Source organism: Lygodium microphyllum, chromosome 30, assembly GCF_053477565.2.
Source record: "Lygodium microphyllum isolate KBCC chromosome 30, Lygodium_microphyllum_v1.1.10, whole genome shotgun sequence".
In the NCBI taxonomy this organism is placed as follows: domain Eukaryota; kingdom Viridiplantae; phylum Streptophyta; class Polypodiopsida; order Schizaeales; family Lygodiaceae; genus Lygodium; species Lygodium microphyllum.
This window is the reverse complement of record NC_141164.1, coordinates 103,797,040-103,817,750: the sequence shown is the minus strand read 5'-3', so window position 1 is coordinate 103,817,750 and position 20,711 is coordinate 103,797,040.

Genomic DNA, 20,711 nt, shown 5'->3' with positions numbered 1-20,711 from the left:
GACTGACCTCCATGGACAATTGGCTTTGCTTGTAATACTAAAGAATACTTCCAAGCTTCGACATTCTAGTAAGACACAATCTATATTAGTTGAGAAGAAACGACCTAAGAGAAATTCATTGCACGTTATACCTGTCATTCCTTGCCAGAGTATCTCTAATCATTTGCAAGCTCTAGGCTCAAAATAGATGCAACTCATATTACTCAGGTTAACTGTAGTTACAAGAGTAAAGTTTATTCCAATACAAGTTGTATTTCATGTCAATAAAATTTCTAGGATTTCTAATCATCCTAAAGAGGTGTTGTCGGTTCTAGGTCTTTGTCTTCATCTGATTCCTCTATATATCCATAGACTGCACCTATGTAGCTTCGTTTGCTTGGAGTCTCAATGTCTTCTAGACTTAGATCAGGGCAGTCTGCTTGGATGTGTCCTAGCTCATTACAGTGGAAATATCGACGATAGGGACATCTCCTATGGATGTGCCCTATCTCTCCACACGTATGGTATCTCTTACGCAGATCTCGGGAGTTATCTTTGCTACAATTATCCAATTTAAGTTCTTGGACAATTGGATTCACTCGAAGTAATGTATTTTTCTAGTCCATTGGATGCACTGCTTCAAGATGCCGATTTAGAGGAGTGTTTAGGCCATGGAAAAACTTGGATACTTGCTACACAATATCCATAGGTGGCACATATTTTAGTAGGGTTACAAACTTTGAGTAGTAAGCTTCCAAGGTTAATTATAGCAGCTTGAGCTTGAAAAATTTATTCATCCTCAAAGTCTGGTAGGGTGGCGGAAGGTATTGTCTGCATACAGCATCTTTCAGCTGAGCCCAAGTGACAACGGCTTTGAAAATACCTTGATGCTTGCACCATTGCTTCCACCATAACCGAGCATGGCCAACTAGCTTAAGTTGGCTATCAATGCTTGATTGGTATAAGCAGTTCCTGAAGCAGAGAAATAATCATCCATAAACTCAATCCATATCTCTGCCTCTACTGCGACGTCTATTCTTTCTCCATCAAACTCACGTGCCTTAATTTGATTGCGAAGAAATTTATTCTCTTGCATGTTAGCATTTGTGGGTGCAGGAGGTGCCTAGCAATCAAGTCATACCATTTAGGTTATTCTATTTAGGATATGTCTATGAACCATACATTAATCAATCATGCATCATTACAAAGTTTGGCTCTAATACCAACTGTAACGTGCCCACCCATTGGCTATCCAGGTGCACTTTTAGCAGTCTATCGAGAAACAAATCTAAGCGTCACTTCTCGACACTCCCATGGAATGTCCTAAGTTTTGTCACCTAGGGTTTCCCAAAATCCGCCTCGCAATGGAATGTTCACGGCCGAACCCACTAGAATCGACCTGAAATTTGGGCTCCTAGTGGCCAAGGTCTCCTAACATCATTCTAGCAACGGATCTTAGACATCCTACTTTACGTAGAGATACCCAAGTTGAAGCAGACCCATGCCGCACTTGGTTCAAAGAGAATGGGAAAGAGAGGGATGCGCCGCTCAACCTATTTGCCCATAGGGCATAGTCCCGTTCCAGTCCCCTAAAATGGCATGAGTTGGGTTGTAACCTAACAATACCTAAAGGTCAAACGATGGTAAAATCTTGTGAGAAGCCTCCCAGTTTTCTGGGACCACCCTATTGTAGGATAGACCTGTCGAGGGTTCTGCCCACCCGCTTCCCTTAATAGCTTTAGTTTTCTAATTAGGTCCTACCACATTTATGTGTGATACTTAAAGTCAGCTTCATTAATTAAGCCTTTTAGGGAACAGGGTTTATTCGTATAATTTATAGCACAGATATGAAAACAGAGCAAAGCAATCTATTGACAAACAAGTTCAAACAAATTCCTTAACTTATCTTCAAGTAATCTTTGTCTCCCGCCCATACAAGAGAAATTATGTATCCCTTCTATCCAATAGAAGTATCTCTTCTACCCTGTAGAAGTAACTGGTCCAAATCTCATGGCACCACAAATTCAATCCTTTATCTAGAATACGATCTCCCAACATGCCCAGACGTTGGGGGCCACGGAGGTCTTCAACTCCATTCTAGACCTAGCAAGGGGTGTCCAGAGCTCCAACTGAACGGCAAGCTGTCTAGGAGCGAAACATCATTCCCGTGGTTGGCCTTTTCACCACTCGACCTTCGGCCAATCAATCGAGCAGTGCCCTCTTTGGGTTAATCTGCGGTGCGATCATGGAGGTGATCCACCAGTGCAAAATATCCTTCCTTAATTAAATCATTTAAGAATCAAGCACAAATAGGGCATTCAGTCCAAATATCATTTTCCAGGAAAACATTAATTCATTCCCATGGCGAATTGTCGTCACAGACCCTTGCTATGCATTTACCATAAATCACAAGCACTTAGAATAATCATCCCATGGCGAATTGTCGTCACAGACCCTTGCTATGCATTTACCATAAATCACAAGCACTTGGAATAATCATCCTAACAACAAATAACAACCAGTTGAATGTAAAAGCATTTAGGATGTTGTTCGATCAACCAATAAAACCAATTGCATTCTTTCCAAACAATGCAAGGATAGATGATATACCATTTCCATTGTATATTTGCTTTCCCCCTTGGGATCTAAGAGCAATTCTCTGCAAAAATGTTTCTTAACACTTCCTTCCTTCGGCGGCATATGTTAAGGGTTCAAACACTATTCATGATGTAAATTCTATAGGTCACTTACCTTGATTGATAACCCAACCCTAAATTTGGATTGGCAAAAGTCATTGTTATCCGATGGATCTCAAGACATCTTAGTTTTAACCCGTACTATCTCTTAGTCACGTCATGAGGCAAATATGAAATTATCCTCATATATCAAAATATGTTATAGGCATAACGTGTAAATACTTGATAAGATAAGTGCAAGATTATCTCAAGTAATTGGACTCCAACAGGCCTTACCTTGAGCTAGAATCTAGTTCTTCTTAATATTTGGGCTCTTAGGCTAAGTACTTTTGAAGTATCTAAACTAGTACTTTCTATTCATGATTCTTAATGTCATATTCTTTTAGCAATTATGCTATTTATGACCCTTGACTATGCTTTAATCTAGCACTTGTATGCACAATCTTTTAATGTTGTTCTTTTGACGACTATGCCATTCACAACCCTTGACTAATTCTTCTCTGTAATTGCTCTACCAGCAAATAAGCCATATGTAACTAGGCGCAATTAACTTCCCTTGATATATGCACTTCACAAACTCCATCTTCCGAGTAGGTGAGATGAAATTTATCATTTTCAATGACCTATACTCGTGCATCATAGTATGGGGCCTAATGTATCTCATACGAGAATCAAAATAAGCATTTATGAATTTGGAAATACATTACTTACGATCGGAACCGTAGTTGGATTGATAGTAATGCCTTTGCCCGAAGCTTCATTTCTGGTTGTAGGATTGCATCCGCATGTAACATTCTTTGCTTGGAGGCCATCGTCCGCAAGTAGACTCAAGAGATTAAGAAGGAGGAATAGAATCAAGATGGGAGAGTGTAAGAGAAGATGACTAAGTCGAGAATCAAGATAGAGGGAATTGTGCAGCCTCTCCGGGTAACTCTTCTCTCTCTTTCTCTCTCTCTCTCTCTCTCTCTCTCTCTCTCTCAAGCTCTCTTTCAAGCTCTTCCTCACAATCTCTTGGAGGGGTATCCTTCTCTCTCTACCACTCTCTTGCAGCTTCTTGGGGTCTCCTTATGCTTCTTGTGCCTCCCCGATGCCTGATATTTATAGTGGGTTAGAGAAGAGGGCTTGTGGCTGAGAATTGGAGCTCTTTATGGAGGGGGATCTTGGAAAGATTAGTGATCTGATGCTCAGATCATAAATCTGATGGTTCCATTGGCTCCGAAAGGGGGGTAAAACCCCAAGACACTTTCCAAGACATTTGGTTTAAAAACTCTTATTTTACTCATTCTTCTTTTCTCTGTTCGAAGTGCTGTCTACTGCTTGTAGACTGCGATCATGGCGCGTGCAATTTTGCAAATCACTTTTGTTTATTTTTAAAAAAAATAAAATATCCAAAACTAACTAAAACATCACTTGTCTTTTCTTTTAAATGACATGTAGTTCTAAAAATCTCCATATCTTTTTTTAAAGATAATTTCTTAAATATTTAAAATATACTAGTTTTGCCCAAAATATAATATTTTTGGACCATCCGAACTATACACATTAATACTAGTGATTAATATAGCTCATAAGCCTCGTTCACGTTGTAATTTACATGAAGGGTGGCTACGGACCTTGTCAATCCGAGAAAAATATCAGATTTATGACTCTCAATTTTTTTCATATATTTTTAATTAAATAAAAATACTTAATTATTAGTTAGTTTTTTACTTTAGTTAGTAATATTACTAACTTATTAATTGACTAACTAACTTTCAAACTAACCAACTAACTTTTAATTGCATGGAAATATTACAAGCATTGTGCACTAAACTAGTATATGAGTGCAACCTAGCACATAAACACACCACTCCACCCTAATATATTGCACCTAATGCAATGCACATAGTTTACTACATGTATAACATTGCATTCTCTCTCTCATAGAACCTAGTACACAAGCTTAGTGTTGTATTATACCTAATCATTCACCTTTGTGCACTACATCGTGTATAAGTGTACACTAGTAGAAAAGTATCAGGAGAGTGATTTTTGATAAGGTTGTCATATCAAAATGCAATTCTGGTGGCAAGAGGATACATTCACATGGAAAAAATGATAAAAATATGCATAAAAATACAATAACAATAACAACATGAAATTCATGTGTTAGAAAGAAGGGAGGAAAAAAAGGAAAAATGTCAAATTAAGGCTATCCAAGCAACACACCATTTGGACAAGAAGAAATCATGTTCACATGGAAAAATAGGAAAGAACACGTAAGAATTTGTACAGCTTGCTCTTCTTGTAGGCATCGTGATTCTCACCAAGTTCATAGGGCAACTAAAACTCCATACCTAAGCTCTCTCCTACTTAAAGGGTTTTCAAAATGGTAATCTCTATGAGCTGCAATATCAATGAAAAACTAGGCCCCTGTCCTAAAACCCTAAACAAGAAGCCATAGCCATTTGGGTTGAAGTTCATAATACACTTCATTTTCTCACTCTTTTAGCTCACTCAAGTGTTTGCCACTCTGATTTGGCGCTCCACTCAGCTCCTAGCACTTCAAATCAATAAGGAGGGGAGAAATCATTCAACAACATCAAGTTCTTCATAGCATAGTATCTTTTGATACTCATTTTAGTGCTTCTTGGCACGTGTGTTTCTTGACACATCCAAGAACAACTCATTTGCTAGTTTTACTTTAGTTCTTGCAATGACAAACATGAAGATCTTAATGTGGAATGCTCAATTGATTAAATCCCTTGTAATCCTCAATCTCATTGTAAAATGATAGACACTACCTAAGTATACTCATGGTAAGACCTCCTTCAAAATTTCTGAACTTGAGCAAATATCCAAATTCAATGGTGAAGGCTTTCATGCCTAGAAAGAAAAGACAATGTACCACTCATGAGGAAAGACCTCCGGTATCTATTTGAGGATTATATAGAAGATGAAGATGGCAAGAATGAAGATTATGAAGACGTGTTGTTGAAGAAGTCTAGTTCAAGACAAAAGAGTGGGAAAAGATGAACGATAAGGTTCTATACATCATTGCCTGGGGACTATTTGATGATGTAATTGCACCATATCTTCAGTATCAAAGATGCAAAAAAGGCATGGGATGAGCTTGACAGGATCTTTGGAACTCAAGCTAAAAAATCAAAAGTAAAATTCCTCATGCAATTCTATAAGCTTGATGTAAAGGATAGTTCTTCTGTGATGGGATGAGCTTGACAGGATCTTTGGAACTCAAGCTAAAAAATCAAAAGTGAAATTACTCATGCAGTTCTATAAGCTCGATATAAAGGATAGTTCTTCTCTGACCATGCACATTAACAAGTTTAAGAGCTTAAAAACTCAGCTTGCAACTTTAAAGAAGAACATAGATGAGGATGAAGCCATAGCAGTGCTACTAGCAAGTGTAAATCAAGAACCATATGAGAACCTTGTGTCTACCCTAAGTAATATACCTAATCTCTCACTCAAATACATTGAGCTTTCTCTAGTTGATGGAGAAAGTAAACTCAAAAACAAGGGTTCAAAAGAAATCATCTCAAAGGACAACCTCTTGGACACCAAGGGAGCTTATGGAGCAAAAGGACATGGATGAGGATTCAACACCAAAACCAAGGATTGGGTCACATGTCATTATTGTGGTAAGACTGGGCACATGGCCAAGGAATGTTTCCATAAGAAAAGAGCACAACAAGTGTAAAATGGTAACAATCAAAATCAGTTCATGAATGAAGAAGATCCTTCCGCTATTGACAATACCTCAGACAAATTGTTTTGAAGAAAATTTCATTGTATCTTTCCCATAGTGGATTTTGTTTCCCTTAATGGATGTTCTTTTGTAAAAACCCTTGCCAAAGATGTACAGTTTCAAGCTTTAACTTGACTAGGTTGCTTATGAGCTAGCCTCCCAATCCATGTCATCATGTAGGGGGAGCAAAAGCCAGCAAGTGTAGGAACTCATCATTTGAGGGGGGTGTTGAAAGATATGACAAATGATGTATGCTCTAGAAAGAGATGCTTCGTATCCCATAAGCACAGTGAGGAGAGTGGAACAACCCAAAGGCTACATAAGCATGTACTTGGTTCTTATTTCAATGAAATGTCATTTTAGTTTTTGTCCCTTTAGTTAGTGTCATTGTCTACACACACAAGATTGTGCTTATGAGTCCAAGCTTCCATCTTGGAACCTAATTCACTTGTGTGATAGTCAATCCTTCTTGTCTATATTATCATGAGTCTTTTCTTTCTCTTCCATCCCCCATAGCCATGCTCTAGATCCATGCATTTTAACACTAAGAACCCATTTCTATTTAGAATATTTGAGACATCCTTAAGACAAACTATAAAAAATGGGTAGGACAAAAAAAATAGTAGAATCATAAAGGTTGAGCTAGCAACCTAGGACTTGAACTCACAATGCAAGTACATGCATTTGCAAAGTCAACATGAGGTTCTAACTCCCACTACCAATCAAAACTGTAGTCCTAGCTAATCCTTCGATATAGAGAGCACCCCTATCCTTGATCTAATCAACCAAGTAATCCAATTAGTTAATCAAGAGACTACAAGGATTGTACCAAGTAGAGAGCTGAAACTTCTAGTGGAGCCTTAAATAGCGTTTAGGCTACCATAAGCAACTTCTAGCAAGCTACTGACTTTGATGTCTCAACCATGATGTCATGAGACAAAACTTGTAAAGTTGTAGGGGTAAGGAAAACTACTCTCAATTGATTGTTGGATATCAATAATGATACAAAACAATAGCTTGTAGTCATGCAAGTTAGAATGGATAGCAATTAAATGTTAGCCATAGAATCCTTACAAGAGTTGTTGTCAAATTTCATGCAATGATGCTTATTTGATTGCATCAATATATTGCAATTAGAAAAGTATATAGCTCAAACCCTCTTAACATGAACGAAAAATACCATGAGTAGTAAGGATCATGCCAAAATTCCATTAATTGCCAAACAACTAGATGAGGTGCATGCTAGGGACAACACTTTTGTAGAGGTTGGTTACAATGATAACCTCATTTTTTGCCTAATCAACATTGCTATTAATAACAAATATGGAAGACAAATTCAAAGATAATCAAAGAGCAAGTACTAGAGATCTATTAGCATAAGTTTTAGATTTATTTTATGGTGGATTATTATTTTTGGAGCACTTTAGTGTATTATTTTTGCAGCACTTTAGTGTATTATTTTTGGGGCATTTATGATGTTATGATGAATTATTTTTTGAGAACTGGGCTTACTCCATGTACATTGTATTTATCACCCACAATTGTATGTGTTGTTGGAAATGCAATCCACACTTGCTAGAGAAAACTAGCTCAGTATTGGTGCAGCAATGATGTGTTGAGACTAGGTTTGAGTCCTAGGCCAAAGGGGATAATATTTCCATAATTGGATAGATCAGAGATCATCCATCAGCTTAAGGTTTTGTAGACTAGATGGCTAGCCCAATTATGGGAAACTTTCGGTTAAGCACACATTGGCATGAACAATACAAGGATGGGTGACCTCTTAGGATGGGGAGGTATAAGGGCCCTCACCAAGTTTCTAACTTAGTCTTAGAAACTTTCGGTTAAGCGCACATTGGCATGAACAATACAAGGATGGGTGACTTCTTAGGATGGGGAGGTATAAGGGCCCTCACCAAGTATCTAACTTAGTCTTAGAACTCAAGTTGCTACACTTGGGTTGCACTAGGACCTCAACCAAGGTATAGCTTGAGGAGAGGGGAGGGGGTGTTGGAAATGCAATCCACACTTGCCAAAGAAAACTAGCTCACTATTGGTGTAAACAACAATGTGTTGATACTAGGTTTGAATCCTAGGCCAAATGGAGGAAGATTTCGATAGTTGGATTGGTGCGCAGATCGAATGCTGTACGCTTGCGTAGTGAATGCCGGAAGGTCCCCAAGAACAAAAGAACTCTACTTTTTGCACAAAACTCAAGGTAAAAAGCATGCACGACATGAACAAGAGACGAATTGGGTGCAATCTCCCCCAGGGGGTATGATGCCAGGAGGCATATTTCACGGTGGATTCCGTGAGGTTTTACGGTGGATTCCGTAAACATTGATGACCGGGGCTCATACACAAAGTAGATTCTTTGTGCGATGAAGTTGATGGGGACGCCTATCCTTTCGGGCATTTCATTAATTTAGTGTGTACATGGGTGATTCCATAGCGGGTGATTCCGCAAAATGCATATTAAATTAATAAACGTTTATGAGTTTAGAGTGCGCACTCGTAATAAATTAAGGTTAGGATTGATTTCTAACCAGTTGATTTATTTATGTAGCTGAAGACTGCTAGGTATTCACTTTTGTCGGTTTAATTGTATTATTTTACTAACGATTGTGAATGCTTCAGTTGATGTGTAGAGATAGCAGCAGTGGTGGAGGAAAGCATTGGAGGATAGCGAGTATTCGATGTTTCACTTATATTTTAATGGGTGTATACCTTAGGCATGGCGCCTATATTTTGTCGCGCCTATTTATTGAGGCGTTGGATATTTGTTTATTATTTTGTATGCGCATGGGCGCACGATTATGTTATTTGTACTTGGACATTGTATTGGGTACGCCTGACTCTTTGGGCACCGCCCATTAGCTTTATTTCTATTTTGTGCTAAAGCAAACTCAAAAGCTAAAAGCTAGCTATTTTGTAATTTGGGCTATTATTTGAGCTTGAAGATGAATAATACATAAAATACATGCTTTGTGGAGCGCTCACATAAAGCATGTATTTTATGTATTATTCATCTTCAAGCTCAAATAATAGCCCAAATTACAAAATAGCGAGCTTTTAGCTTTTGAGTTTGCTTTAGCACAAAATAGAAATAAAGCTAATGGGCGGTGCCCAAAGAGTCAGGTGTACCCAATATAATGTCCAAGTACAAATAACATAATCGTGCGCCCATGCGCATACAAAATAATAAACAAATATCCAACGCCTCAATAAATAGGCGGGACAAAATATAGGCGCCATGCCTAAGGTATGCGCCCATCAAAATATAAGTGAAAAATCAAATACTCGCTATCCTCCAATGCTTTCCTTCGCCACTGCTGCTATCTCTACACATCAACTGAAGCATTCACAATCGTTAGTAAAATAATACAATTAAACCGACAAAAGTGAATACCTAGCAGTCTTCAGCTACATAAATAAATCAATTGGTTAGAAATCAATCCTAACCTTAATTTATTACAAGTGCACACTCTAAACTCATAAACGTTTAGTAATTTAATATGCATTTTGTGGAATCACCCGCTATGGAATCACCCATGTGCACACTAAATTAATGAAACGCCCGAAAAGGATAGGCGTCCCCATCAACTTCTCGCACAAAGAATCCACTTTGTGTATGAGCCCCGGTCATCAAAGTTTACGGAATCCACCATAAAACCTCATGGAATCCACTGTGGCACGGAATCCACCGTGAAATATGCCTCCTGGCATTATGGATAGACCAAAGGTCATCAATCATCTTAAGGTTTTTGGGGCTATATGACTAGCCCAATTATGGAAAACTTTTAGTTAAGTTCACACTGGTGTGAAGAATACTAGGATGGGTGATCTCCTAGGAAGGGGAGATACAAGGGCTCCCCCCACCTTGTTTCTAGCTTTTGTTGCATCAATAACTATTCTATGAGTTTCTCACATGAAAATGTAGTTAGAATAGCATAGTCTAGGTCTATTTGGGTTAAGACCAAGCATGTTTTAAGATTGACTCGCCTAGATTCCATAGTGTGTGATGCCCAAAATAGGGTGTAAATCCTAATTCATAGTTATGGAAACCCTAAAATATAAAAGGGATGCAATTCCTAAAGTGCAAATGGGATACCATTCTAGAGAAGTGACCTAACTCTAACCTTAATCTTGGCCGATTTAAGGATGGAAGGTCTCAATTATATATACCCTTTTGGCATAGCCATGTTGTGGAGGCTCTGTTTCTATCAATGCAACTATTGATGCTTTACATTATCTTCTTCTACTCTATCATCTTTCCTCCATTGTTGAGAGTGAGTGAGTTAGAGTGTGTGAGAGTTACATTGAGTGAAGGACTAGATTAGAGAAGCTCTATGTTGTCTTCTTACATTTCTTCTTCTTCTCTATTCGCTTCTCGACTCATTAGTATACTTGGTTGTAGATGCAAAGGAGTGACACCATCAAATTGCAATTTTTGGGTCATGGAACCATCTTCAAGCATTCAGGATTTTAAATTACAATGCAAAAAGGTAGGATAGGTGAGTTTACTACATCTCAAAGCTAGTATTGTTTCTTGTTTTCTTGGATTGGAGAGAAGGGTGCATGGCTAGATAGAGTAGAGTGATGAAAATATAAGATGAGAGATTATCATCGAAGTGAGTTTTAGCTTTTGAAACAATAGAATTCCATTCAATGTCTTGGCAATTGTGCATTTAGTCCCACATTTTAGTTCTATTTTGTTGCTAGGAAAAAGGATGGTGCAACCATCAAGGTTCTCACACTCCTACCATGTTGCAGAATATGAGGGTTACCCACTTCAGTGTGAATGGGATCAATGGGGTATTGCATCTCAATTGGTGGACTTTGAAGTGAGTGCCAAGCTCATGATTGCTAATTATAGGGATGATAGTTTGGATAAAAATTGTATGGACTTGTAGAACCTCAAACCGTGTGTACTCTTCGTTGTACACATTAACTTGTGCAAGAACACGTTGTATTTGTAGACCAACTTGTGTTTCATGGCTATCAACATTTTTGTATAAAACCTAAGTTTTTGTTGAGGATTAATGATTGCTTCAATCTATACCATGCTATTGATGATGTTGTGCCATCTTTAGTTTGCAAGGCTAGTGAGATTGCCCTAGACACAAATCACCCACACATGAGTTGACATTACTATGCATGCTTCAACTATGATCTAGTTCTCTTTCACATGCATAACACTAATAAATTCTTAGTTAAAATGGTTTGAGAACCACTCATGCATAGGACATCATGACTTGGCATCTCTCGAATAGTAGCATCAACCTCCTAATAAGCGACTACTCTATTGACTAAGGTGGCCCTTGTGTTGCAAATTTGGCAGCACCTCACTTTTGACTGTCATCTTGGCAACATCGATTAGTCTTCTTGGTGGTTACCTATCTTCCACTATGGTTTTCTTGAGAAATGGGTGGATTGCTTAGATTCGTGTGCTTTCAAGATATCCTTATCATTGCATATGCAACAACTTCACTTGTATTCATGCTATGTTGACATTGTGCCTTGCTATGCTACTAGTGGTGGCATTATTGGTGGGTTGCTTCACTTTTCATTTTGGCTTGCATTGGATGTTGCATTGATGTTGCTTCACTTTTCATTTTGATTAGCATCCAACATATGCATCTACCTCTTATATAACTTTGAATAGGTGCATGTTCATCATGTGTTATCTCTACATGTGATCTTGGCTACCAGTCTGCCTTTATCAGCTATCGCACACCCCTCATTGTACATCTCATCTATTCACACACAAACACGCACACACACACGCACACACACACACACACACACACACACGCACACGCACACGCACACACACACGCACATGCACACATGCACCCACCCGCCCGCACGCACCCGCACGCACGCACGCACGCACGCACGCACACACACACACATTCATACTAATGCACACACTAAAAAAATTAACATGTACACAAACACATTCCATAAGAATGCATCCACACACAAACACACTCATGCATGCTAAATTGGTATTAGATATAATCTTCAATTAAAAAACACAATTTCATGGTACTGATTTTAATTTACATTGGTGTTATGTATAATTTTCAACTAAAACACAATCACATGATATCAAGTTTATGTTGTATTGGTGTTGCATAAATTCTTCAATTAAAATAAATGTTTGCATGATATAAAAGACATTGGAAATATGACACAATTTACATTAATTTTTTATTCATTAAGTTAAAGAGAGAGAGACAGAGAGAGAGAGAGAGAGAGAGAGAGAGCTAAATCTATATTCAATTAAAAAAGCAATTACATAACATCAATTTTTAGTAAAATTGGTGTTGCATAAAATTTTCAGTTTAAAAATACAATGGTATGATAGTAATGTTAAGCTAAATTGGTGTTGCATTAACCTTCAATTAAAAACACAATTGCATGATATCAATTTTAAGTTAGACTTATGTTGGATATAATGTTTAAGTTAGAAATTGCAATTACATGACACAAAAGTCTTTGAAAAACATACAAAAATTGTATTAATTCATTGCTTATTAAATTAAGAAATACAAAGTCAATGCATCTTTTTAATGCAACTATACATAGATTTTATGACATTTTCTAGCCAAAAATATTACCTTAACACCCATCCTATCAAATAGTACAAAACAATTAGCATATCATGACATTGTCTAGCTGAATACAAAACCAAATATCCATCATTTCTCTATTCATGTGTAGCTTGTCAAGACACTATCTAGCTAAATTTATGGCCAAGTGCCCATCCATACGAAGCGGGAAAGGGAGAGTCTCATATGACATAGTGTCAAGTCAATCGTGACATACTTGCCAAAAGACACTCACTTGTTGACTACCTGACTAACAAGCATATTTCAGTGCAACACACACACACACACACATAATGAGACAGAGGTATCAGGGCATGTATTTGTCAAATACAGACATATGCCAATCCACATGGCTCGCAATATAACACACGCATACATAAAAACTCTAATATACAAAAAATGTGTGACAAGGAGGAACCACCTCATGACATGCATAGTGCATGCCAATGAGCAAGCTTTCCCCTACCGTGCATACATTTGTGGAGTATACACACACAATGATTAATAGGAGAGGATTACCTCATCAATCCTTATGACATGCATAAGCCAAATTCACAATGCATGCTAGTTAGATAACCCCTTCTATCATGCACGTGTGTGTACATGGTCACACACATACATGTGTATGCAAAGTAAGTGATAAGAGAAGACTACCTCATGACATGTATACATACTAAATTCATGGCACATGCCAATTGGCAAGCCTCTCCTTCCACACATGATACATTATGATATATATATATATATATATATATATATATATATATATATATATATATATATATATATATATATATATATATAGTTAATCGTTAGACAAACAAGGTGGAAAATCTGGAAAATCTAAAGCAGAAGACAAAGGCTAAGGCAAAAGTGAAATGGAAGACGAAGGCACGCCAAGAAAAATATGGAAGCACAATAAGTGCAGAAAAGTTCTAAACAAAGGAAAAAGGAGCACAAGAAAAAGTGCAAGTCAATACTTTTGTAAAAGAGCGCAAGCACATCACGGTTTAATTTAAAGAGCATTGGGCTCTCACCTGTGCAATTTGTAAAGGTAGATGGGCGGTAGGAAGGAAGCTAGGAAGATAGAAGGACAATGGGAAAAAGGGCCTAGGCCACGGTTGGCCATGTAAAAAAGGGAATAAGGGGATGACCGCCGAAAAGGGATCTCCTCTTCATCTTCTTCTTGTTCTTGCTAGCTTGAGCTTGTGCTTGAGAGGAGGAGTGTGAGGGAGTGAGTGTGTGAGGGTGAGGGATCGGGGAAGAGAAGCTCTCCATCTTCTCCTCTCTTCTTCTCTTCTTTTCTCTTCTATTTTCTTGCTCGCGGCAATGGAGCTTAGAGCATGGAGCTTGAGGATGGAGTTTGCTTGAAGCTTGCGCTTGGATCGTGGAGCACATAGTAGGGTTTTTTGTTGTTGTATAATAGGCTCAAAAAGGGAAAAGAATGGCAAAAAATAAAATTTTGGATTAAATGTTGATGAAGGGAGCAAGACTAAGGTGAGTGCAGGCTTGGGCAGGGTGATAAGGGGCCAGGAGTGGCAAGAAAGGCCACATTTTACATTGCAAGGTCTCAGGAGAGCAGGAGAGCAGGAGAGAGGGAGAGAGCTTCATTGCATGGACCTGCTTTGATGTGGTCATCTAGGATTTATTCGCCCAGCCTAGGTAATTCCACACCTTCCCCTACATGAGTAGCTTGGATTTGGAGGTGCTGAGCAGGTAGGGAGCCCTCGATCACTCGGTGCAAAGAATTCTTTGAAGTCCGGTAAAAATTGTGTCGTGCTCGGCCTGTCCAAGTGTCAGCAATTGAGTCCCAGAATCGGCCCTTAGACCACTCGGCCAGTTGGCCCTCAAACCATTCGGCCATTTGGCCCACTACATTCGGATGCCTCTCACTCGGCCCGTTCGAGTGAAGCATTCAGACCAACTTTGAAATTTAGCCTTGGCCCTGCCGACTCGGCCCAACCCCACTAGAAAAAGTTGACATTCGGTCCGTCCAAATTTACCACTTAGCCCTCGGCCCACCTGACTTGGCCCACCTGACTCAACCCTTGGCCCTGGCCAAAACAACCATTTGACCCATCTTACTTGGACACCCACCACTCCGCCCGTCCGAATCGACCATTCGGACAAACTTGATATTTGGCCCTCGGTCCACCGACCGACTCAGCCCACCTGGCTTGGCCCTCGGCCCACTCGGCCACTTGGCCCTTGGACAACCACACTCAAATTGGCCAAATTTGGCATTCGGACTAGTTACATTCGGACCATTCTCATTCGGCCCTTGGCCCTTAGATGGGCTGAATCGGTCATTCGGCCCCTGCAATTCGGACATGCAGGCCGAATTTGGATTTTTTCAAATTTTAACCTATAGACCCTAAAACTGACCGAGAGACCATATAGAACCGAAACCATATCATAGATCGATCACTGGGCTGAAATTTAGAGCAAGTAGTTCAAAATTTGGCTACAAATAGTCCTTCAAATTGCGCATGGCATTTACCGTAATGGCCCCCTCTGCACCTCCCCTAAGTAGGTTGGAATGCGCACCGTGACAGGTCCTCCAAATTAGACCCTAGTGTAGTAATAGCTCTACCCAAGCATGGTTTCTCACTTGCAAAAGAGCAACTAGGAGCCCATACCCAAATGAAGACAAATAGAGACCCTAGAACCTCAATGGGCCAATCTAGCTGACAAGGGCAAAAAGGCCACACCGCAAAAACACATATGTGTTGCATTCACACTGCATCTAGTCAAAGCGAAAATCGACAACATCAAGCTACAACTGCAAGGATGACTAGATATGACAGTCCTGATGATAGATGCACCTTGAATAGCACCGCACAGACTATCTAGGACATCAGTGGAGAATCCACATCTGGTCGTGCAGTTGGGGACTCAAGGGCATTTGTCAAAAGGCTTAAATTTACAAGCCAAGACTCGGAAGATGAAGACATAATACCACCTGCTTATCTTAGGGTCAAACTCACCGCGAAAAGAGAGCACACTATCAATGCTCTGATTGATGAAGGAGCATATTTTAATATCTTGACCTATGAAGCATGGATCCTACCAGGCCAACTAGAGCTCACACTGATTAATGCAACTCTTAGTCCTTACGGGGGACACCCACAAGCACTTATATGGAAGTGCAAAATCCTTGCGACAATTGAAACTGAGAGCTTGCCTATTCTTTTTCATGTTCTTCCAAATAATGCTAATTGCGGAAAGGAAACCCTTCTAGGAAGACCCTTCAAAAGGGCGACCAAGTGTGAGGTCGATTATGTAGCACAAAGGATAGACTTGACACTACCAGGTGTGAGGATTGTCACAACCTTTAGCAAGGATGACCTCATCAAACCTCGAGGGAAAGGCAAGGAAGGTGCTGACATAACAGTCAAACCTGCTAATAAGAGCAAGGAATTGTTGGAAGAGTTGATACAAGCACAGGTTGAACAACGAGAACCAGTGAGTGAGGCCATGCCTGAAACAAGAAGGTCAGGAGACAATGCCAAGGACAGGCTTTGGAATTACAAATATCGTAGAAGACCCCAAAAGAAGCCCAAGCCTTATAGACAAAGGCATCGATGGAGGGTCAACACAACGCCACGATGGATATTCAAAGCGTTGCTATGTGCTCAAGGATATTACGTAGGCAATCAATGGATTTGGGTGCCAAAACCCCCTGCTAAACCTCCTTTGTTGACTAAAGGCTAGATCGTATCAAGAGCAAATAAGCGTAGGAGGAGATCTAAATGAAATACCAAGTCTCAAGTCAAAAACATTGGAGTGACTGAGCCCCTCACGATCGAAATTAGGAAACCAACTGGGACTAATCGAAGGGTAAATTCTTAGCCTAGCATGCTTGACAAGCAGATATTAGATGTAATCGTCGAGGATACGCAAAAGCCACTAGTGCCCAAGAAGCCTTTGATTTTCCAAGAGGAAAACATGTATCATAGGCACAACATTTCTCATGGCAAGGTTAAATGCTCAACAAAGAAAAAAGAAAAATCATCTAACAGCCACAAGCAAATCTTCCAGCCAGTGTCAAAGCCACTTAGGAGTCCCAAGTCTCCTACATCCTCTTCCCCTAAACGAATACAAGAAGCACAACAACAGTCATCAAGTGCAGCTGCTCAATCCCAATCTCTATCTCTAGCTAAGCTTCCAAATGTCCGAGAGGTGGAACATGACACCACCCATAGCTCTCAAACCAAGGATATGCTTGTGCAACCCACCGTGGCTAGATCAACTAAGACTCGATTTGCACAAGTGAATGCTCAAAGGGAAACAAAAGATACAACCACTTCCAATCTGCCTGAGGACCTCACACTACAATCTACTAATAGTACTGGTTCACTGAAGCTGCTACTACTTCCAATCAGGGATCATAGCAGTCACAGCCTTTGGCCGTGACGACACCCCTTGTGGAATACATCCTTAGCAATTCACCTATAAAGGTGTCGTAACCAACATCCTTGACACCTCTCCAGCACTTCCAAAGCACCTAAAACCTAGGCTTGAGGAGAAATCCCTCAAAAAGGTTACCAAGGAGAGGATGCATCTAACCAATCAACCTAGCAAGGCTATTCAGAAGGTCGCAACTAAATCCCATGAGAGCACACCAAAGAAAGAGAGTGCTAAGGCCCAGCCAAGCACATCAACGACTGACCTAACTCAGGGTCTTGAGTCCTTAAAGGAGACACCACAATTTCCCAAGAAAAAACGGACAAAAAATGAAAACAATAGCAGTTGCAAGTGGTGGTAGACGCCAATAAGATCGAGACCAAGAGCATTGAAGAGCTGAGGAATAAAACATCAAGTCCATCTACCAATGAATCCATTGCCATCTCCCCTAATAGTGGTGAAACCTCAGACACATCTGTGTGTTCTGATAAGTTAAAGAAATCATCATCATCAGTGATTGCTTGCAATATTCAATCTACTGACAATAGAACTCACATTGACCAATCAAGAGTGGATACAACAGTGTCACAATAGGATGACAAGACTATGCCAGTCACATCCAAGGAGAACCATGACACAATAGTAGCAAAACCTCAGTACAAACCCCAAGAGCATAAGCAATCCTAGCATTGACCAATCTTGCTCATCTAGGCTTGACCCCCCAGCCATGCTGCTAAAGCCTAGGGAAACTCCTAGAACCTTGCATGAGATAGCAACCGAGCAAGCCCTCGTTGAACATAGAAGTGTCGTCAAATGCTTAACTGAGTTGGATGCTAAGCTCAAAGTTTTTGCATGTGTCTACGTCCTTGCAAACATGAGCACATTCCCTAGGGAGCAGCTTGAAGAATACTTGCCATTTCCCCTATCCTGGGAAGAGCAAGAATATCTTGACAAGCACTATGACAGGCTTCTACATGAACACATGCGACTCACCTTTGAGGAGGAAGCTGACGAACTACGCTTAACCATAACATTCAATGATGTGCTATGCCAACCAAATCTCTTAGAAATAGCAACTAAAGCGACAATCAGAGGGTCAAAATCAATTTGAAAAACGTTGGTTTGAAAGCTGTGTGCAATGGCCAAACTAGGAGCTCAGATTATGACAGTCTCAAAGGAGTGATTGGCTAAGTGGCGTTCTTGAAGAGACCCAACCTATGTGGCACCAACTTTCTTTCGAGTACTGATTGCCATTCGGGGTATGGACTTAGCCGAAACTAGCCAAGAGAACTCTTTCGTGGTTGATAAGGTTCTCACTGAGGAGGAGTTGCATGTTGCTAGTAGACTCGGACAAGGTACCATTCTACTCGATGTTGCAAAATATCTATTGTTATTGAGCAAGCTACCACAAGTACTGGATGCGTGTGCCACACTCCAGTACAATCCTGAGTTCTACAATTGGTTTTTATCCTCGCGAGTGACATGGATTCGTCAATATGTACATAAATAAACAATGAGTTTTGTGACCATGTATAGATAATATCAACACACACAAGCAATGATAGTCAAGCACAGGGAGAAGAGTTGGGTTTGATAGGTTGAGCTCCTTAGGTCCTCCTCTCACCACACATCTAGAAGGCATGTGACCATTCTCGCCTCCAGGTGGAGGGCATGAAACCCTCATTACTGCCATAAGAAGCCCTAACCAACATCCCTGATGGCGTAGATGGGGCACCGTCCCTTTCTATACACCTTTCCCCTTCCCGGTCCATCCTTCCGTGGATGAGCCCTGCCCCATTCCATGACAACTAGTCCACGTAACTTAGCATAAGCCAAGATCTGCTAATGGCTGGAGGCGAAACAAACATCATCATGAGGGCCATCCCTCTACAACAAACACTGCATGCCTCACCTCTCCCCTCGTCATATGCACTAGATAACCCACAGTATAATCCCTTCCATGCAAATAGTTTTATCCTACCTCAGGGCCTAATCCTTGGTTCACATTTTGCAGGTCCCCCTATGGTAGCCAACATGGAGCACCCAGTGCAGTTGGCTTGCAAGGGCGCTATCCACCGTCGAAGGGAGCATGTAGCACAAGCTCCTTTGTTGGAACGCTATGTACCTACCCTTAAAAGGTATGCAAAGAAATGAGGCCCCAAGCGACACTGCCCCGGATGTAGGCCAAAAACTCCCCATTCCAGGGGAACAGAAGCTCGAGGGAATGCCCGAGGAGTGGCAATGTCAGCCATGCGGGCCCTCCCCAAAAGATCGAGCCTTAGGTGCTCGAAAGAGGAGAGGGTAGCTCAAGACAAGCAAGAATTTGATGCATTGTTCAAAAGCATTCTCGAAACAGTTGCGGCCAGGGACTAAACCATTTAGGTCCGGCCGACATCTTCCCCACCCAGCCTCACAGGAGCCCCTCACCAGCACAGCCTTAGTCACCTGACCATTCGTACTCGCCCTGCCTCGTACAAATAGAGTAGCCCCATGTTGTATAAAAGGCTTATCAAATGCTACCTAGCCATGAATTTTTGTCTCTAAATGGTTAAGTGCTAATAGGTTCCCCAATTGTACAAACTTTTCATATTTGCGTTTAATATATTTCACGTATTTAGCAAAAGAAAAAGAAAATCAAGCACATGTGATAAGTATCTAAGTCAACACCATGGAATTCAGATAAGTGATGTCTTCTTGCATTGCACTGGTTTATTATAGTTACAACATATGCCGTGCATGTACTCTCATGAAGTGACAAGTGGATGTAGGATGACACAGGTCTTTGTGCAAAAGTGTTCAATACCCAAGACATCGCAAGACTGCCAACCCCACAAAGACCCGCGACAAAGCCACACTGCCGAAAGCGAAAATCACCCTTGCCGACCACCCACATTGCATGGCACAAAGCATAGTCATTGGCTGTGCTCTCTTTCTGGGTCAAGCTCTACATTTGGCTCACCACAACTGTTACCTCAATTGTACCGACATCGCGTGTCGCAAGGGGATTTACAAAATCTCAAGTGTATCTCCCCATCTCAACAATTGTTTCTCTAACAATGAGGCTAGGACACAATCATTACTGTAATATCCATTCCTGAGCCTTCGAAGTTCGACATTTTCCAACCCATTGAAAGGTTGATAGCCTCAACATATTGCAATGGTTGTACTCGGCAAGTTTCAAAAAAGAAAAGAAAAGAGAGAACAACAAAAAGTAAAGAAAAAGGAAAAGAAAAGAAAAAGGAAAGGAAAAGAAAAACGAAAAGA